This window comes from Perna viridis, chromosome 8 (genome assembly GCF_037379345.1).
Source record: "Perna viridis isolate PV_CMFRI_1.1 ecotype Kerala chromosome 8, ASM3737934v1, whole genome shotgun sequence".
In the NCBI taxonomy this organism is placed as follows: Eukaryota; Metazoa; Mollusca; class Bivalvia; order Mytilida; family Mytilidae; genus Perna; species Perna viridis.
The window spans coordinates 1,031,064-1,045,940 of NC_142452.1; the positions used below are offsets into that span (position 1 = coordinate 1,031,064).

Below are 14,877 nucleotides of genomic sequence, written 5' to 3' on the forward strand. Positions count from 1 at the left end.
TCAGACTGATTACCTGCATGTGGTATCAAACTCTCTGATTGATTAACCCATGATATTGCCACTCAGACTGATTACCTGCATGTGGTATTGAGATTTCTGACTGGTTACCCTGTTGTATTGAGATCTCTGTCTGGTTATCCTGTTGTACTGAGATCTCTGAACGGTGACCCTGTTGTATTGAGATCTCTGAACGGTGACCCTGTTGTATTGAGATCTCTGAATGGTGACCCTGTTGTATTGAGATCTCTGATTGGTTACCCTGCTGTATAGAGATTTCTGATTGGTTACCCTGTTGTATTGAGATCTGTCTGGTTATCCTGTTGTATTGAGATCTATGTCTGGTTATCCTGTTGTATTGAGATCTCTGATTGGTTACCCTGCTGTATAGAGATTTCTAATTGGTTACCCTGTTGTATTGAGATCTGTCTGGATGCCCTGTTGTATTGAGATCTGTCTGGTTATCCTGTTGTATTGAGATCTATGTGTGGTTATCCTGTTGTATTGAGATCTATGTCTGGTTATCCTGTTGTATTGAGATCTCTGACCGGTTACCCTGTTATATTGAGATATCTGTCTGGTTATCCTGTTGTATTGTGATTTCTAATCGGTTACCCTGTTGTATTGAGATATCTGATTGGTTACCCTGTTGTATTGAGATATCTGATTGGTAACCCTGCTGTATTGAGATTTCTAATTGGTTACCCTGTTGTATTGAGATCTCTGTCTGGTTATCCTGTTGTATTGCGATCTCTGACAGGTTAACCTGTGGTGTTAAGACCTCAGATTGGCTAACCTGTGGTATTTAAGTCTCTGACTGGTGAAATTATGGAGTTAAGATCTCTGACTGGTGAAGCTGTGGTGTTAAGATCTCTAACTGGATACCCTGTTGTACTGAGATTTCTGACTTGTTATCTGTGGTGTTAGTGACACTATGTTCACTTTGAATTACATGAATTAGTAAAATAAACACAAAAACTTATTTTACTTTAATTTTTTTTTTATAAATATATCATCGGTTTCTTTTATCATATTTCAAGAAAAACAGTTTGTAGGTGATTTATAATTTTTTTTTAGCAACCACTCCTACAAGAACTGATTATATTTGTCAGATGATGTATATAGAACAAGTATACCATGTCTAATGATATCAAATTGTTACAATGAGAACAAAAATCAAAGCAACAGATTTCTCAAAGTCATATATTAACACAAATTAACTTTCCTATAATCATACATGTATATCTATCATGCAGTTTCAATGTAAAACTTCAAAGTAGAAAAAATCATAGAAAAAGCACTATTAATTTTGCATCAATTGACAAGACTAATTCTTGGTCCAAAATTTATCATCTCTTTAAGTCAAATAGTTAGAACAAAGAGACCATTATCCCCTGTGTAAGAGTTATTTAAGAATATCACAACGACCTTGCATATAATAAACACATCAGAATGATTTAATGCTACCCTACACAGTTATGATGACTAACTTGCTATCTCTAAGCCAAAGTTATTCACAGGTCCATTGTGCCCTTCTTGTATGGTGTTGCCCATCTCTATGCTTATGATCAGGTCCATTATGCCCTTGCTGTTTGGTGTTGCTCTGACATTACCACATGTCATACAACCTGAAAAGGGGATAACTCTAAATATAGAAATCCCTGGAAAGTTTTTCATTGCAGCAAACCACGTGAAAGTAAAAAGTGTGGCATAAGTTATAGAGCAGGGAAGGAAACTCACTAAAATTCAAGCCAGACCTGAATACAATTTTTCAATATATTTAATACTATATGGCTATATAAATTTTTGCTAAAATTAACCAGCCCTGCCAAAAAATAGCCAGTCTCGGGCTGGCAGGCAGGCAGGCAGGCAGGCTACTATTTCTAACTCTGTATAGTGAGTAGAAGTTAGAATAACCTGACATCCAATCATTCTATTTAATGGAAATTATTCTTTCATATGCCAAAAATCAGAATCAAATCTTTCTTTCCATAATTAGGGATCAATTTGGAAAGGGCATCTCGCAAATCCCTGAAAAAGGACTGAAAAAATGCTTAGAAAATAATCAGATAAATCAAGTTAGTCCAGTAAATTAAGAATTATCAAGTTTGAAGGGTTGTTTTTACCCATTGTAGATGAACTGAAAGGTCAATGACACATGGCGTCAAGAATCAAAATTGAACATTGATTATTGAAGAAATTTCTGTGGTTAGAAATAAAACTGAATTCACAGTAAAAATATATGTATCATGATAAATTTCTGGTGTATAATTCATTGATAAAACTTCAGCCATTGAAGGGTCACAGCAAAGCAGTTCCTTTCAATGTTTCCTTGGATTTCAACAAATCATCCATCAGGTTGGAAATGGAACTTACTCAAATTTTTGCAGGCTTTCATTTACTGCAACTATAAATCTTACTTTGATTTTCAAATGTCTTTTAACTGCAATAATATATGCATGTTTAATTTTCATATGAATATTGAACAATTTTACAAAGTAAATGATATATGGAAGTTTTAAGTGCTTGAAATACATCAATGATGAAGATACTAAGTGCAATACCTTCATCTATCCATTTTCATGTTAGACCTGCCAAAAGAAACTACTGTGAAAATATTATTCTAAAGGGTTTCAAAATGTTATCATTATATTACAACTATTACTTCATAAATCTAAAACAGCAATTTAATTGTAGAATTTGTAACACATTATATCTTGGTGATTATCAAGGAGAACAATTGTGTACAATCATTTATCAGCAAATGTGAAAGTAAATTTATAAATTTCTATTGCCACTCGACTGTTAAATATCATATTCATTTTTGATGCTCTTTAAGAAATCCTCCACAAGCCAGGTAAGCCCAAGTAAGAAATAATTCCCTCTAACTTTTTTTAAACATTCATATCCATGTAACTTTTCCACAACAGAAATCGACATGTATTTTCCTTTGCAGGGTATGACATTAAAGGTTGTCCTATTACCGGGACAAGTGAAACTACCATATGGACAGGTAAAAGAAAAATTATACTTGCCCCGAGGACAACCTAATTTATCTTTTTTCAACATTCAACTAAAGGACAACCTAGATTTCAATTTGGGCAATTTTGACTAATTTTTCTGCCCAATAGGTTACTGGAGATGGGAATTCTAGATCCTTCAGATATTAAGATATGACATATTAGTTATGGTAGGATAGTATAATGCTCCATCATGTTTTCTGTATAAATCTAGAGATAACTAAAGAAAAATAATTCTTGGCTGATATGAGTGATATTGTACGAACAAGACAAACTTATTGTAACCTGATCCTGAACACAATTTGCTTATGAAGATGTGTCATCCAAATTTTTAGTCACCTAAATGATAAATATTATTTATTTTATTCATTCTAAATTGAGAAAAAAATGTCATATTGCTAAAGAATGATAGAAATCAAGGAGTTAACATCATAGTATCGGCCACCCCTATTTTGAAAGATAACGTGCATTTGAATAGGCAAGGAGTCATAAATTAAATACAGGAGCCTCACTTTCAAATGTATAATTTATGTACCAATCAAAATTGATTGCCAATACACACTGATTGTCCTATGATTTGATAAATGACAACATTGTTTACATGTACCTGTCATGATAAGATCCGAAGACCAAAACACAACCTTATATCACCCTTTAAATCTTCATGTATTAAAACAGAATTGTTAAAATCAGTTCAGATCATTATAAATCCAAGTAGAGATGTCAATCTAAATATTTCCTGATTGTTCAGGAGTGTCTCTCAGAAGTGGTCTCACCAAATTCTCAGAATTTTTCTGTTTCTAATAAAGCACAATAATGTAAATGAATCACATTGTTTTGTTTAATGAAGAAAGGTACAGTAACGGTATTGTTAGTACGGAGAACATAATGCATTCAGTATTTTACCAAAGTGGATGTGATTTTTAAAAGGTTAACATTCAGGGGTAAAAAGCCCATGAAGTCACAGTATTGCTAAAAATAACATACAAGTCATCCAAACATGCTTTAGTGTTCCCAGCAAAATGAAATATTGTAATTTTTCATTGCTTAAATTTCTTTAAAGGGTTATGAAATGTTTAAATTTCAAGTGAATATTGAGTAAAAAAAAAAATTTTACCTTTCAATTATACATAACCTATTTTAAAAACATTGTTCAAGTATGACTGGTCACATATTGTGTAACTTTTATTTTATTAAATTTGCAATAAAACTCAAATTTATGTTTTAACCATAATGTCATGTATACAATTTGTGGATGATGAAACCTACTTCTTTTTTAACTATAAAATTAATAACAATTTATGGCAGATTTGTTATTTTCATTTTACTGACAATAATTATACTTTTATTAAACAAATTGATGCTGAAAAACTGGTCACAATCTTGAACCCATTAACACCATGCAGAACAAATTAAGGCTGTGGCTTTTTTTATTGAATGAGGAAGTTTTGATACTGTTAAAGTTAAAATTTGTATAAATCTATTGTATATCATATACATCTGCCCCATTACTTATTCTGGGTTATGTAATGATATGGTCTTATATTTACATTATTAAAGTCAAGTTAATGTTATTGCTGAAATGAATATGAATATTACCAGTTGTGAATTTGAACTGATTGTAATATTTCATTTAAAGCAGGATAAAATATAGTAAAACAAGTACTATCTTTAAAAACACAGTAAAATTTTGTTCCTTTCATTTCAAATTTTCTATATTTCATTCAAGATAATAACACATGGCATGCAATTTCAATCTGCGATAGTTTTTTCGAATGCCACTAAGTTATCAGTATTTGGACTATCGGGAAACAAAATTACCATCAAGTGACTAGAATGTCTTTAAGGTCAAAGGGTAAAAGGCGAAGCTATAAAGACTGAGTAGGTAGAACGGTATTATTTCTCATTATTTTAGGTTGGCCTTTTGTGTACCCTACCTAAGTAAATAGTTCCGGACACTGTGATTGGACAAATTGTGCTGATACCAAAAATGTTTTATTAATTCCAGGCTCTAACATTATTATACTTTTAAAAAATTGCATTATATTTTTTGAAAACCAATTCATTTAAATATTATGAATTTTTAAAATTTATGTGCCATTCGCAGAAAAAGGGGGAACTTTGACCCCAAACATCATCTGCTTAAAATACAAAAAAATCAAGACTGTTTTGCTATAACTTTGATCACAATTTTAGTTAGAGAAATGAAGATATTACTGGAAAAAAGTCAGTTTATAGCTCCATCATTGTTTTAAAGATGTGATTTCTTCAAAAGTTTCACTATTGTCGCATATGGGAAATAAATAGTACCGTTCTACCTATAGTGACTTTTGGCAAAACTGAGAAAATTAATGTTCCAGGCTTTTTTCGAATTCTTCCTGTACCTGAAATTGAAGAAATCAGTCCAGATAGTTGAAATACACAAACATTAAAATCATTTGTTGGGCAGGTTCATGAAAATTTTGCCGAGTCGGTATTTCTTGATTTCTCCCATTATTCAACATGGGAAGATATAAAAAATACTCTTAAATTAAATTTTGTCTATTTTTTGCTCCATTTCTTATACTTTCATGTTGATTGGGTACTTTTTTTATATTTTAGAACTTAAAACAGTGATATTTCTTCTACTTCTCTGCACCAATATGTTTGATTTGTTCAAGACTGTTTCATCTAAAAACATTATCGATTTCTTGCGGGACATTGGTTTATTTAATAAAATCTAAATTGGATACCTTCCTTTTTTTTAAAAATATTTTAGATGTTTTATCGAAGTTATGTTTCTATATATATTATATGTCTAATGTTTACCTTTTATGTACCTTTTTATATGTAAATAGCTTTTTGTTTTAATTTCATGATTTTATGAAGAGACTTTGAAGTTGCTTTTAATGTTTTCATTTCATTAAATGTTCTTGCCGTGATATGGCCCTGGTCGCCGAAACGGCATTAAAAAACAACAATCAATCAAGCAATCTTCAACTTCTCATGTAATGATCCTTCTTCTACTGCCCAACAATGCATATTTTTATCTGGTATATGGTCCATAATGCAAATTCAATTTAAAATTGTATCTTTTGAGGCAGTACCAAATTTCAGGGATGAGATATTCTTTAATATAACAACCTGTAAGGAATTGTTGTATTTATTTAATTTTCTGTTTGTTTACTGTATAAGGTAAAAATAGGCTCCAGGTGGCCAAATTTACAGGAAAAATGTGGAACTAAGCATATTAAAAACCTTATATCAGCCTTCCATGGTGATCCTTCTTAAAATTTTGGAGATTCTGGGGTAAAATAAGCCTGAATTGAAACAATTAAAATTTTTACTTCCATTTAAACCACTTTTATGAAAAACAGCAGTCATTTTTAAACTACCTGCATGTGTGACTGAGCAATCTAGGAAATATGTTTAAGTTCTATGTGAGTATTTTTATCTTTATATTTTCTAGTTTTTAGGAGATATACTTTATTTTTCCTCTTTTAGTCATGCCTTATTAATTTGCAATGTAAATTCAGTCATCAATAATACTTTCTGGTATTTTCTTGGTATGTACTAAAGTGTGGAATGGAGTTGGTGGTGTGGTTTTAGAAAATGGTACTAGTATAAATAAAAGCTTTTTAGCCTCATTTAGATGAAAATATGCATGTTTATGCAGTATTCTAAGTTTATCCAGATTCAAAAAAGGTTCTGACAACAACTTATGATGATTACAAAGCATAAACCTGAAATATCATATATTGATACAGTCATGTCAAAAATCATACTTTAAGTAAGTGGTGGTAGGTATAGAAAAGTGCTTGTGAGGATAAGACAAATGAAAGAAAATATCTGATTCCATAATGGAAAATCTCAATAATAATTTGCAACTCATAATATGACTTTAAGATGTTAAGTTTCAAGTTGTCGGTTTAGGGTACTATTTCTCATTATTTTAGGTTGGCCTTTTGTATACCCTACTTAAATAAATAATTCCAGACACTGTAATTGTACAAGTTGTGCTGATACCCAAAAAAAGGGGGGAACTCTGACCCCCCAAACATCTACTTAAAATGCAAAAAAAGTCAAGATGGTCTTGGTATGACTTTGATCGCAGTTTTAGTTAGAGAAATGAAGATATTATTGGAAAAAAGGCAGTTTACAGCTCCGTCATTATTTTAAAGGTGAATTTTTTTTCAAAACTTTCACTATTGTCGCCTATGGGAAATAAATAGTACCGTTCAACCTGTAGATGCCCTTATAGTGTTTATAACTGGCTTGTATTGTTGGTAACAAAGAACGGTTAATATCGTATTAACATGTGCTAAGGGAAGCAACCCTTACATCCATCTTACCAATGCTTTAATTTGTGCCAAAAATATGCATGGTTTACTGTCTCAATAACAATACAGGTTTTTCAAAGTGCCGATAAAATGCCATAAATAAAAATATTACCTTTAAATGGTGATTAATAAACAAACGATGGAAAATAGTGTTTTAAAAATCCACGTGCATATGTTCAGCAGCTGAAATCGAGAGGAAGAGAACTGGGGAGTGAAACAAGGAGTTTTTTTTGTGTTTTTTTGGTAACCAAAGACAATGTCCATGGAAGGTGGAGCGCTGTTCATATTTATTAGTGCAATTGTTTTGTCTAATTACAATGGCGGATCCAGAGGGGTGCAGGGGTTGGCACCCCTTTTTTATTGGAAAATTTGTCATTTTCGTGTATGAAGTTGACAAAAATGGCAAATAATATCCTAGTACCCCCTTTTTCTGAGGAACCCCGCTGGCATCCCTCCTTTTCTAAGTGTCTGGATCCGCCCATAAATTATAACTTAGAAGGACTCCTTTTAGAAAACCCCGCTATAACACGTTTCTAACAAATATGTTATTTGCTAAGGGCAGTGTAATGCACTAGATCGGTACAGTTCACAATCATTCTCAACTGAGAAAAACGGCAATATGTGTTGTTGGCTTACTAATAAAATAAAATAATGAATATCATGTGTTTTCAATATGAAAACACCCCGTCCGGCGTTACATGTGTATATTTTATTATTATAAGATTTTTTTAAAATAACATTTTAATTTTTTAAATAAGTAAAATGGTGTTCAACAAACACGGTGACCATCATGATAATTATATATATGTATAAAAATGATGAAGTTATTTATTCATCTAAAAGGGTTGGAATTCTGAATTTAATCATGAATTTGATGATATACATAAATCATGAGCCAAATGAATAATTCTTTATTATTCAACTTTGTTGATGAATAAGATTAGAAATTTATCCAAAATATTATTAATAGTGAGATTTCTTAACTGACTAGTTTTAGGGCATTTATGTAAGAAATTTAAAGGATTTCATCCTCGACATAATTTTGCACAGATTACACATTCTTTGATCAGGTGGTATAGTTTTATACCGTCCTTTCTCTATTTAGATGTTATGGGCATTGATTATTTTCTCTTTGACAATATATCAGCTGCTCCGGTTGTGTAATATATATTTTGCGAGCTTTATTTTGGACTTGACTTTATTATAGATCGGATTATTGCATCTGCAACTATCTCTTACACTGCAACAGGAAAATAGTTCCATTGACATTCCCACTAAGGTTCAAGTGCAAGCACTTATGTCCGTTAAAAAGTTTGATTCTGTGTTATTTACACCAATAAACAAAACCAATAGACAGCTTTTAATGCGAATATACTGATTAATTTGGTTCGAATCGGGACTTCATCTTAAATACTTAACAATTAACAATGATCATATTAAAACTAGTTGACCTCTACCTTTTTTCAAGTATAAGTTTTTTTTTCAAAAAAGCTTGCTCATACTATATATAATTTCTATATTTTGAAGTTCGGTGTGTGTTTCCAACCTCCTGGAAATTTGTGTTGTAGGTCCTTAGAGATTTACAAAATGATATACAGTTGAGGGTATTCCCAACTTCAGATAGTCCAGGAAACCAAGTTTGCATTGTTGGGCAATAGATTTGGCTTTTTTACAATTTTAAGTGATAGGTCTAACAGAGGCCTTTAAAATGGCAAAATAGAACTTGATCAAATTTTCACAGGTTCTTGGTCACATTTTGCATCTGTGATTTCGTATTTCCATCTGGATGACTTTTGTGGGGTTTCTAGATTCAATACATGTCATCTATGGATAAGGGTGGCAGTCGACCATCTTCTATTCCCCGCCTCCGCTGAAACCGCAGAATATAATTTAATGAAACTTTTACAATTATGCCATGCACTTCTTTGGGAAGTTTCTGGGAAGTGGAATGGGTATTATCTAGAAAGCACTATTTGCTCACAGTTTTACATGTACAATCATTTTTTATTAGATTAAGACTACGCGACGAAGACACGGCTTCTGTTGAAGATTTATTAATTTACATTTTGTACTTTTGTCTGACAAATATTTCATGCAACTCAGGACGAGAATGACTGACTCATAGTGAGAACGCTACACTGAGATCATCGACGCATTTCTTCTTGTATATAGGAAGAAAGCAAGCGATGCACATCGGCCGGACATCATTATTCGTATGGCAATAATACCATACTAGGTTGAGCGTTCACGCTAGTCCTGTAACGTGTCACTTGTATATGTGCATCTAAAAAAAAGATATTCATGCGTTATAACCCCTTTAGATTAACAAAAAAATAATAGTTTCATAACCGTTATATGCCATGCATTATTTTGCTTTGCACATTTTTACTCACTTTTGAGTCATTGAAACATTAAAGGTTAGAATCACTCTATGACCATTACTGTAATTTTCCGACTGCTATCTTTTTTTAGCTGACGCTGTTAATTGAGAATAAAAGAAAATAAGAGAAAACTGTGATTTGTCGCCATGCGCTTTGCATTAATAAAATAATGAAAAGATTTCTATTCATTGTCAGTGATGTTTGATACGACTCGTTTGCTGTTGCTTTTAATTGTGTTGCTTTGTCTTTCATTGTATTTTATACTGCCGGAAGTGACATCTTGACATCTGAAGATTTGTTACTTTCTACTTTATTCGCATGAACTGAGCCCAAAATATTTTAAAACATCTCATGGTGGGGATAACTTCAAAGGAGACACAATAAACTTGAAAAAATTGTTATTGACATTTGACCCAACACAATTCCCATTAAATTTGTCACCGCGTTTGTATCATCAGAATGAGTATGTTCTGTACGTGTCTGTAGATTGAATTAGGTACTATTTAATTTAAAAAAAAATCGTCTGTTTAATATACAATACCGGTACAGAGCTTTCCCAATGTCATCATATGTAGTTGACTTTTGGCTAACGAAGTTCAGACTCCAAAATTATTTCTCTTTGTTAAGGTTATTTATTTATTTATTTATTTTTTGGTGTTTGACTGAATAATGAGTTTATACTTGTCATCTTGATAATAGGCTATGTCCGCGGTACCTCATTCTCATAATGTCAGGGCACCTGTGACCAGTTGCAAGTGTGAGATACTGTCTTAATATCAGGATATGTTCGCAGTACCTCATTCTCATAATAAAGATGTGTAAAGAAGTAAGTTCTTTGGATTGTCAAGTGGCCAATGTCATATAAAACAAAAAAATGTAAAACATAAATTTAATAAACAAAACAAACTAAAGTAAATTCAAGATAAATGACATCATGAAATGAATAAACATAAATGTAACTAAATATACACGCACAAGACAGAACTAAATATAATGGAATGAAATAAACACATAAACTAAATGATTCACAGTCTCAACACACCACCATTTTTTCTGCACACCTCCCGGTAAGGTCGAACGTTGCATGTACTGTAAAATTAACGAATGAAATGGGTTGTTTCCCTTGGACTTTTGTTATAATTATAACTGGACGAAATATAGACTAATTTCACACATTTTTTTGTAGATTTCTATATTGACGAAGAGAACACCAGATGATATATATTTCACTATAATGCTGTATTCAGTAAGCCATGACTGGTTAAACGAACATATCTAGCACGGACTTCTCGGTTACTTTACAAATTAATATAACGGACTTTGTGCTCCAAAAATAATAAATTCCTAGCTTTCCAACGGTTTTTTTTAATCACCGACATTACTTCACCGACTCTAGGCGTTATTACACCATCTCGGGAACATCAGGTTGATAACCATTTTATCACCGACAGGTCGACGCTTCTAGCTATGTGCAAGACGCACACCAAAACCGGGTCTAAAAACCCCTGTAAATAGACATTGAACCCAAAAATTACTTACAACATCTATACCTTTGCATAATATGGCAATTTCTCGTACATTCTGGACCGCGAGCAAGAAATATCATCTCGACAGCAAAATAGACTATAATTTACCATATAAAATTAATTATTAACTTACCTGAGTATTGTAAACATTAGCCTAGGGATATCCATGTCCTGAATTGACAATTATAATTCCCCACTGCTACTTTACCAAACTCAATGCTTCACTCAATGACCATGTGCCGACTGATATAAAACTCACCTGTTAAATTTCTATACGTGTACAATCTCGTGATTTCACAAAAGGTCTACTTGATTCGATTTACCGGTGTTAGTGGTATTTAAAGCTAGGATAGTTTAAATAGTCCTGTATGGAAAAAATGTAAACGACAATTAACTGAAGTTTGTTACAAATGTCCCTTTCCTAAAGACTAAAGAACATTTAGTCCAACCAAAACACAAACTTCAGAAAAATTCTGTAAGAAATATATATAAAATCACAATACAAAATGTACATGAATATCATAATAAAAAATTCTGTAACACTCAGGGGTTGTCTAAACGTCATCACATCTTGATAACACATCTGCAACAATATTCGTCTTGCCTGCAATGTAACAAATATTATATTTAAATTCCTGAAGTATCAAACTCCAACGTAGTAACCGTTGGTTGGTAGTTTTCATTCTCTGTAACCACTGTAAAGGAGCGTGATCTGTATTAGTAGTAAACTCTTTACCCTCAAGGAAATTTCTCAATGTTTTTACCGCCCAAATGATAGCAAAGCACTCTTTCTCTACCACTGCATAGTTGCATTCAGATCCGGAAAGTTTCTTGCTGATAAACATGATTGGATGTCTCCCATCGTCAAACTCTTGTTCAAGCACAGCACCTAGACCCTTTCCTGATGCATCAGTCTGCAAAATAAACTTTTTAGAAAAATCTGGACTCCGTAATACAGAGTCACTACAAATACAATCTTTTAGTTTGTCAAAAGCTTTTTGTGTTGTGTCTGACCATTTAACTTTGTTTGGTGCGTTTTTCTTTGTGAGGTCAGTTAACGGTACAGATATGTCTGAAAACTGTGGTATGAATTTCCTGTAAAAGCCGATGAGACCGAGGAATGATCTGACCTGTTTCTTAGTTACAGGTGCCGGAAACTGCCGTATAGCGGAAACTTTGTCCTGTACAGGTTTAAGCTTACCACTTCCTGCAATGTGACCTAAAAATTCCAGCTCACCATAACCAAATAAACATTTACTTGGTTTTGCAACGAGCTTTGCCTGTCTAAGCGAATCAAATACTGCTCGTAAATGCTCAATATGATACTCCCACGTGTCGCTAAATATGCCAATATCGTCGATGAATGAATCAGCGAACTCGTCGTACCCTGCCAAAACTTTGTCCATCATACGAACAAAAGTAGCACCTGAATTCATCATTCCAAACGGAGCAACAGTAAACTGATAATGTCCGAACGGTGTAATAAATGCGCTCTTCTGTCGACTAGCTGAATCAAGGGGGACTTGCCAATAGCCCTTCGTTAAATCTAATTTGTATCGTGCTCTGCTGACTTTATTTAGTACTTCATCCATTCTAGGCATCAAAACCGTATCAAAGATTGTCTGTTTGTTTAAGTCCCGATAATCGACACAAAAACGAATTGTATTGTCTTTTTTCTTAACTAATACTATAGGAGCCGCATACGGACTATCGGAAGGCTCAACAATACCTGCAGCTAACATATCATCAATCTCTTTCTTAACTTTGTCTCTAAGTGCGTATGGTACTGGATACGGACGCTTGTATATTGGTTCATCTGTTTTTGTAATTACTTTATGTTCTATAATATTGGTTACCTTAGGTACATCACTAAAGATGTCTTCATACTCAGACAGTAGTTCTTGTAGCTGTTTGTTCTCTTCAACTGTCAGCTCTGGAGAAATGTTAACATCTTCAACACTTTCTTTTCTACGTAAGACGGGAGTAATTGCTGTATTCATCTCACTGTCATCTGTACCTTCATCTGTGTTAAGACCTGAAATTACCTTTAAGCACGCAGCAACATCTGCTGTAACAGTATTACCCTTATCATTATCTACCCTTTCATGCCATAATTTGAGCATATTAACATGAAATACTTTTTCTTTTCCTCCTCTTACTCTGATTTTATAGTCAACTGGACTAACTTTGTCAGTAACTTCAAACGGTCCTTTCCAACTAGCTAATAACTTTGATGTATGTGTAGGCAATAACACCAGTACTTTTTGGCCAACCTCTAACTTCCTATCTCTTGCTTTTCTATCATAGTATAGTTTTTGTCTCTGTTTTGCCTGTTTCTCGTTTCCAGTGGCATACTCAGCCATTGTTCTCATTTTTTCTCTTGTATCTAATAAATAGCTCAATACAGAATGTTGACATGTACTCGGCTCTTCCCACTCCTCTTTCAGCACCGCAAGAGGACCTCTTATATGTCTGCCATATAACAGTTCAAATGGCGAAAACCCAGTGCTCTCATTTGGCACCTCTCTATATGCAAATAATAAGTAGGGGATATATTCATCCCATGTCTTTGGCTTTGCTCTTGCATATGCTTTCAACATTTTCTTTAGTACACCATTGAACTTTTCGCAAAGTCCATTACACATTGCATGATAAGGACTAGTGTGTAATTTACTTATTTGTAGTAATCTACATACCTCAAGCATCAATTCTGACATAAAGTTACTGCCTTGGTCTGTCAACAGCTCTCTAGCTATGCCAACCCTAGAAAATAGACTTATAAGAGCATTAGCAACCGTACTAGCCTCCTGATCTTTCAAAGGAATCGCTTCAGGGTATTTAGTTGCATAATCAACGCATACTAAAATGTAACGGTTTTTGCTATCAGTCATAGGCAAAGGGCCAACAAAATCAAGAGCAATTCGCTGGAATGGCTCATCAATAGGGGGTATGCTAATCAGAGGGGCTCGTGGTACTCTCCCCTTTGCTGTACCCATTTGACAATCGGGGCACGATCTACAGTATTCTGCTACTTCATTAAATATACCTGGCCAGAAGAAATGCTGCATAATTCGGTCTCTTGTCTTCTTATTGCCAAGATGTCCCGCTAACGGTATATCATGTCCTAAAGAAAGAACTGTCTCTCTCAGCTGTCGTGGTAATACAATCTGATGTATAACTTCACCACTAGGCTTCGTATACACTCTATAAAGTAAATCTGAATTGTACATGAAATACGATTGTTGATCTTGATGATCGTCACAAACATATGATCTTACCTTATCTAAAGTCTCATCACTCTTCTGTAACTTAATCAGCTGTTTCCTGTCACAAACCTTAAAATCATTAGAAATATCTGAAAATTCTATAGGTTGTGATATGGGTGTATCACCACTAAGCCTAACTGTAGTCTCACCTATATTCCTATCTTCTTCAACCTGCTTCTTTCTTTGAGACCGAGTCTCAACTGCATGACATGGAATCTTATCCTCTGAAACAAAAACATTTTCACCTCTGGTCTCTGGTACTTCTTCAATACTAAGTGGTACTGAGATATTCACCAAGTTACCAACTATCAAATCTGCGACCGGTGTATCTAAAATCAATGCTTTAACATCGCCTGAAATATAAAGGG

At 33.5% G+C, this 14,877-nt stretch overlaps 1 long non-coding RNA gene across 1 annotated transcript; it reads right to left on the bottom strand.

Annotated features, from left to right (window-relative positions):
* Positions 1 to 221: 221 nt before the first annotated feature.
* LOC148608743 (uncharacterized) lies at positions 222 to 7,536 on the bottom strand. Its single transcript, XR_015924691.1, has 3 exons — positions 7,449 to 7,536; positions 1,488 to 1,625; positions 222 to 912 (listed from the first exon to the last, which is right to left on the bottom strand). It is a non-coding gene; the product is annotated as an uncharacterized LOC148608743 (long non-coding RNA).
* Between the last annotated feature and the right edge of the window lie 7,341 nt (positions 7,537 to 14,877).